A 6,620-nucleotide genomic window follows, 5' to 3' on the forward strand; every position below is an offset into this window, starting at 1 on the left:
TAAATATTAAATTAATGTAGTTTAACAGGCCTAACCTGAAACGGATAGAAAGGTGAATCCTCCTCCCAGGAGGATCTTGAAGGTTTTGAAACATTGAGGGTTTGAAGGTAATTGAAAAAGAGGTGGAAAAAAATTAATTAAAGTTACTATTGTCTATTACCATTATTCACATTCCAATTACTTGTTGAACTAAAATTATTTGAGTCAATTCAACATATAGAACGTTTTGATGATATTGATTAATGATCAAGAATATAAGTCTATGTTTTACTGGCGATTAAGAAGAATGTTTATAATTGCCAGGAAGGGAGGTATAGATCGGGTGACCTTCAGCCCGCAATGTGCTACTTGGTTCCACTAAATAGAGGCATATTTCTTTCAGGAGGTAAAGGGATGGGTAAAAGGTCTTAGCGTCAATGTTCTCAGCATCTACTATCTTCTACAACGAGGGACGTATAAGAGTTAAGAAGATTGCCTGAATTCATGCATCTTCAGGAGCCTACTGAGTTTGAAGTTTGAGGGTTTAGTACCGTGAGTGAGTCAGAGAAACTATCCATCAACCGATTGAATTTGGGAGGAAAATTTTATAGAGGAGGCTTATGGACTAAGGATGAAAAGCATATAAAGTGTCTGTAAAGTAACCTTGAAATGTTGGCTGAGTAAGATTTTGCATCAGCCATAATAGTTATATTATTCAGATTAGGTTGGACCCAGGTGAGGGACAAGGTAGTCATTGAGACAACCAAGGAATATCTTACAACCATAAATCTGATTAGCAAAAATCAGACTGCAGTAAGCAAGATGGTGAGAATGGAACGGACATTAAGATTAATAGAGGTGCTAAAAGTATAGAAACGAAACGACTTTTTTAAGAGTTCAATCATTTTTTCTTCAGGAACATTTAATTTTATTTATTTTCAGAGATATTTTATTTAATATTTTTATATAATTTGAAAATAGTTTATTTATTTATTTTTTTTTACGTTTATGATTTTTTTTTTTTAATTATTTACATATACATACATATATTTTTATTCCAATTTATTATATGGATTCAGACTACAATATGTCGAGTGAAGACTCAGAGGAAGAGACCCCGATTTCAGAACAAAGCAAAATTAATTTACAATTTAACCTTCTAAAGCGTCATAGAAACGCAGCCCCCGGTTCAGCGGGCAATTCACCTAACAAAAAAAAATAAAGCGACTAAAATAAAAAAATACAAATGAACATCCGAAAACTCGCAGCCACTAAACCAGAGCTAACCACCTCAACCACATCTACCGGAGCTAATCAACCAGAACTAACCACTTCAATCACACCTACCACTTCAACCAGCAATAATGCTACAGCAGTCAACAATCAACCAATTAACAACCCAAAACCAGAATGATTCTCAGATTCGGAGCCTTCGTCTCGAAAATAAAATATTTTATAGCGTTTGGTCAAGAAATTGTTGACTTGATCGGACAGCCAAACTTCAGGTGTTTTTCACGTATCAAAGACAGTAAGATTAAAACTACCATCAAGGAACACTACATAAAACTCGTCAATTATTTGACCCATAAAAATTACGAATTTCATTGGTACTATCTGAAACAAGAAAAGGCATACAGAGTGGTTTATATGTGTCTCCATTCAACCGCTCCCACAGCCACTATCAAATCAGGCCTGGAAGAAATTGGCCACAATGTGAGGAGTATATTGGGCGTTCTACACATCACTGACAAATATCCTCTTCCATTGTTCTTTATAGCTAGCCCGAAATAATTCTGAAATATTTCAAGTTACAAGGTTGGTTTATTCAACAGTTAAATTTGAGGAGCCCAAACAAAAACCAATCATTGTCCAGGTGTCAAAACTTTAGGCATACTAAAACCTATTGCCATCCCAAATGGTGTTGGTTAAATGTGCTGGATTTCACGCAACTGAATCCTGTTACAAAAAACGAGATAAACCTGCAAAATGTGCTCTCTGTGAAAAAGATCACCCAGGGAGCTACAGAGACTGTGAAGTTTACAAAGATATCCACGAGCAGAGGTTTCATTTCATGGCATCAAAAGGACTTTTTCACAAGATCACAGTCGCACTCTACCGCCTGAAACCCAAAATTTGAATGTGTTCCAAAACTTGGAAAAACTAGCACATTTTATTGAACCACAGCAATTACCACCACAACATCAATTCCCAGTTCCACCTCGCCCATCTGTTCCAATAACTCCCCTCCCCCCCGTTCCCCGTCCCAATTACCATTGAAAACCAGCACAGCTCATAATAACTCAGCTTCCATCATATACGATCAGCTCGACCTCCACCCAGCACTTCTAGTCACATTAAATATCCACCACACACCCCCGATCCGTACCTTCATTATTAAAATCCAATCGATATAACTTATATAAATTTCCAATCCTTTCATCCTTCCTAACCGATCTTCAAGAGACCATCAAACCGCTTATCAATCTTCTCACTGGAATCCTATCCGAAATCCCACTTAATTTCCCACGATGAGCACAAAGTAAAAAGTACACAAAAGTAGCCGTCGTATTATGGAATGCTAATGTCCTAAAAAATCACCGTGACGAACTTTACTTATTCCTACATGAAAAACACATTGACATAGCCCTACTAACGTAAACTCATTTCACACAAAGGACACACTTTTACATACGAGACTACATCACTTATAGATCAGACCACCCAGACAACACTTCCCATGCTGGTTCTTGCATCCTTATCCACAAATACATATCCCATTCCCTCATTCCTTCCAATCCAACTGATGCTATACAATCCACCTCGGTTATTATTTCAACTCACCCTTTCCAGGTTACCTTTTCAGCTGTATACTGTCCTCCTGGTAATAACCTTTCTTATAATCTCCTTGATTCCTTATTCCGGATCGCGCTTCATTGCTAGAAGAGACTATAATGTTAAACACCAACGATGGAGATGCCGAACATCTAACTCCCATGGTAACATCCTATCCCGTATTTCCTAATCCAATACATATTCTATTCTCGCATCAGCAAATCCTACATATTGGCCTACATCCCTCAAAAACGCCTTGATATCCTAGATATATTTATAACCTCCCAGATTTCCTCCTACCAAGCCATTATTGAATCACTGAATGACCTTTCGTCAGATGATGGTACAGTTCTGCTGCTTTTACAATCAAGCTTCGTACCTAAGCCCTACGCTTCTTCATTGATTACCGGAAAAGTCGACTGGGACAAATTTAAATGTGACTTAGAAAATAAACTAGACTTAAACATTCGAATAGAGACAAAACCAGACATTGACGGAGCTATAAGATAACTCACTGCATCAATAAGGACAACTATTAATGACAATACTTCGACTAGCAGAATTACTAACAATAAACAAAATGACCTGCCACAGCATATTCGTATCTTGCTAAGGAGAAAACGAAGAGAAAGAACGAAGTGGCATAGAACCAGATATTCAACTGACAAAACGTATTACACAGAATTGACTAACAAACTAAAAGTAGAAATTAGAAAATTCAAAATTCAAAATTGGCTTACCTTTACAGAAAATTTTACTACTGACAAATCATTATGGAGAACCACTAAAAAACTGACGAATGCCAAAGATTTTCAAAAATTCAATCCAGGACAAGAACAAATCACAAACATTCGGACAACCCATCTCTAAAACCTTTATTCCACCTCCTGATATCCTTAACCCAATTCATCTTGAATGTATTGAAGCAGATCTAAATATTCCACTCCAAATGATCCTCCCACCAAAAGCATTTCATACTTCAGAAATATCCAGTATCATTCAAAGATTACCTACCCATAAATCTCCTGGATACGACCAAATAACATCCCACATCCTAAAACTTCTTCCTACATCGAAAAGCCATCCTATTCCTCACCTACATATATAACGCCGTACTCCGCTCCAAATATTTTCCTGATCCATGGAAATTATCAATAGTTCAAATGATACCCAAACCCCAAAATCCACCAGAACATATAGAACTACTCTATCCCTCTATTACCGATCATGGGAAAAATGCTCAAAAAACTCATTCTGAAACGCCTATACCCCATCCTAGATTCCAATCATATAATCCCTGATCACCATTTTGGATTTCGAACATCCCACACCACTACCCAGTAATATTTTCGTATGGTGGACGTTGTCTTGTCTTCTTTGGAGCGCGGAATGTACTGCGCGGGAGTATTTTTCGATGTAGAACAGGCTTTTGATCGAGTCTGGCACCCGGGACTGCTTTACAAGCTCCGTAAATTTCTGCCTCCCTCATACTTTCTCATACGTTCATTTCTCACTGATAGATTATTCCAGGTAAACCACAATGGTTCCTATTCATCTCTCTATTCTTAATCCCCTGGTGTTCCTCAAGGTCTATTCAGCTGACATCCCAACCAATCCTAATACTATTTTCACCAGTTATCCCGATGACACGTGTGCTCGCAGTTAATAATAACCCTTTAATATCTTTTCAAATTCTCAAATCCCATCTCACAGCCCTCGAAGAATGGTGTCGTAGTTGGAGGATTAAAATAAATCCCAACAAATTCCATCTAATCACCTTTCGTCATAAATTTACCGACTGCTCTACAGTCGCATTTAACAATGTTGATCGCTGTCGAACAGATCCGGTACCTTGGACTACATCTGGACAAACGTCTAACCTGGAATCCTCACACAAGACTGAAAAGACAGGAGACTGCTCGCCGACTTCGACTATTACAACATTTACTAGACAAACGGTCTAAACTTCCAATTAATTACAAAAGACTGATCTACATGACTGAAAAAGGGCCAATCTGGACGTATGGAATTGAGCTTTGGGGCTCCACTAAACATTCGAATTCTTCTCGGATCCAATCCTTACAATCCAAAATCCTTCGTAAAATCCTCAATGCTCCTTACTTTGTCACAAATAAAGTCATACATACATAAAGACCTTAATGTTTCATAAGTAACTGATCTAGCCCAAACTAGATACCATTCTATATTATAATCTCCCTAATCATCCAAGCCCACTAGTTTAATCATCTAACCTTGCTTTCTCTTCCATTCTTGACAATCCTCCGAGGCGCCTGAAAAGAAGATGGCCACGAGACCTGCTAATGTAAAGTGTGTTACCAATGGGTAGTTTCTCTACAAGCCTCCATTTTAACTAAGATCAAATTTACTAAATGTATAATTATGTACAGTTGTAAATTCCAATAAAGATTATAAAAAAAGTATTCAGTCTATCAATTCAAGATCGAATATAGTGTAATTAATTTGATTAAGCACGATTAAATATTTTTTAGTATTAGTATAATGAATACTGAGCGGGAAAAGAAATATGGTATATTAAATTATATTTTGATTAAATATATTAATTAATAAAAGTTAGTTCAATTTAGTAGATAAGTGAGTATTATCAACTTAAAAAGATGACAAAATTACCAATGAATGGAACACCTGCTCGGAAAAAGCTCACCTTCGTAAAATAACTGCTCAAAGGTCAAATCACCAACGGTGATAAACATCATTTATTAACAAATTATTTGACCATCTGATCCAAAAATTTAGACATCTGCAAAGGCCAGTACAAATATGTCGACGACAAGTTTCATAACTTCTATAGGATGTATAGGAAATTATATATGTCTGACATTAAAAAAAAAAAAATAATAAAAATCAATATTTTTGTTTTGTTGTGGGATGAATATAATTATAAATTTAAAGTGAGAATAAAAAGAAAAAACGCCAAGTACCAGGCCTTCTTTCATGATATAGTAAATTGGGTTCAATTCGGTACAAACGTGCATATTCAGTACAACCTTTTTGGTGCATATTTGTTTTAGCATACTTGGGCTTTGGCCATACATGAACTTCACTAAAACGTCTCCATATTTATCTGTCACCATACATGTCTTGGTATATGATTCTTAGGGAGTTGAGGTTTATATTTTCTGCCAGCTTTCTTGCGTCCTTAATATCAACACGGAGTTCCGTGACGAAGCTCCTAGTTGTCCTCTTTATAGTTCCACAAGCTCTGAACCAGAGACCTCTGATGTGGAAGTCTCTTTTTCCGAAACTTTCACGGAACTTTTCCATAAGGAAAGGAATACATTTATCTAAGAAGGAAATACATATATTTCCTTATTTATATCGCGTGGGACCATGTATATCTATACAGTAGACCTCATCGAAACCGGTAGAATATCTTTCTTTACCGAGCTTCATCAACTCGTACTTAACCCTGTGGTGTCAACGTGTAACGAGGAGGTATTTGTTAGGGCGTTTTCCCAGCACACGTACTGGTATTTCAGGCTCTTTGATGCATTTAGGAAAGAGGGACTTCACTAACCTGTCCGCTGACACCTGGGGCTCCACCAGTTTGTGCGCTCTACGGATTTGACATTTTTCGGCACCCTTTTCTGCCATATTTGTGGTATTTTCCTTTATTATATTTTGTACTAAAAGGCACTTAAAGAATGAAGAAGACCATTTAGCAGTTTTATTTAGGACATTTCACTCTCTCCTTTTTAACGGCCTAACGTATTTGCAACTGTCCCCCTGACTTTATTACTGTTAGCCTCCCAGGGATGATTTTTGTGCGA

The sequence above is a fragment of the Halyomorpha halys genome, unplaced genomic scaffold (assembly GCF_000696795.3).
Source record: "Halyomorpha halys isolate HHAL.00 unplaced genomic scaffold, Hhal_1.1 Scaffold224.1, whole genome shotgun sequence".
NCBI lineage: Eukaryota > Metazoa > Arthropoda > Insecta > Hemiptera > Pentatomidae > Halyomorpha > Halyomorpha halys.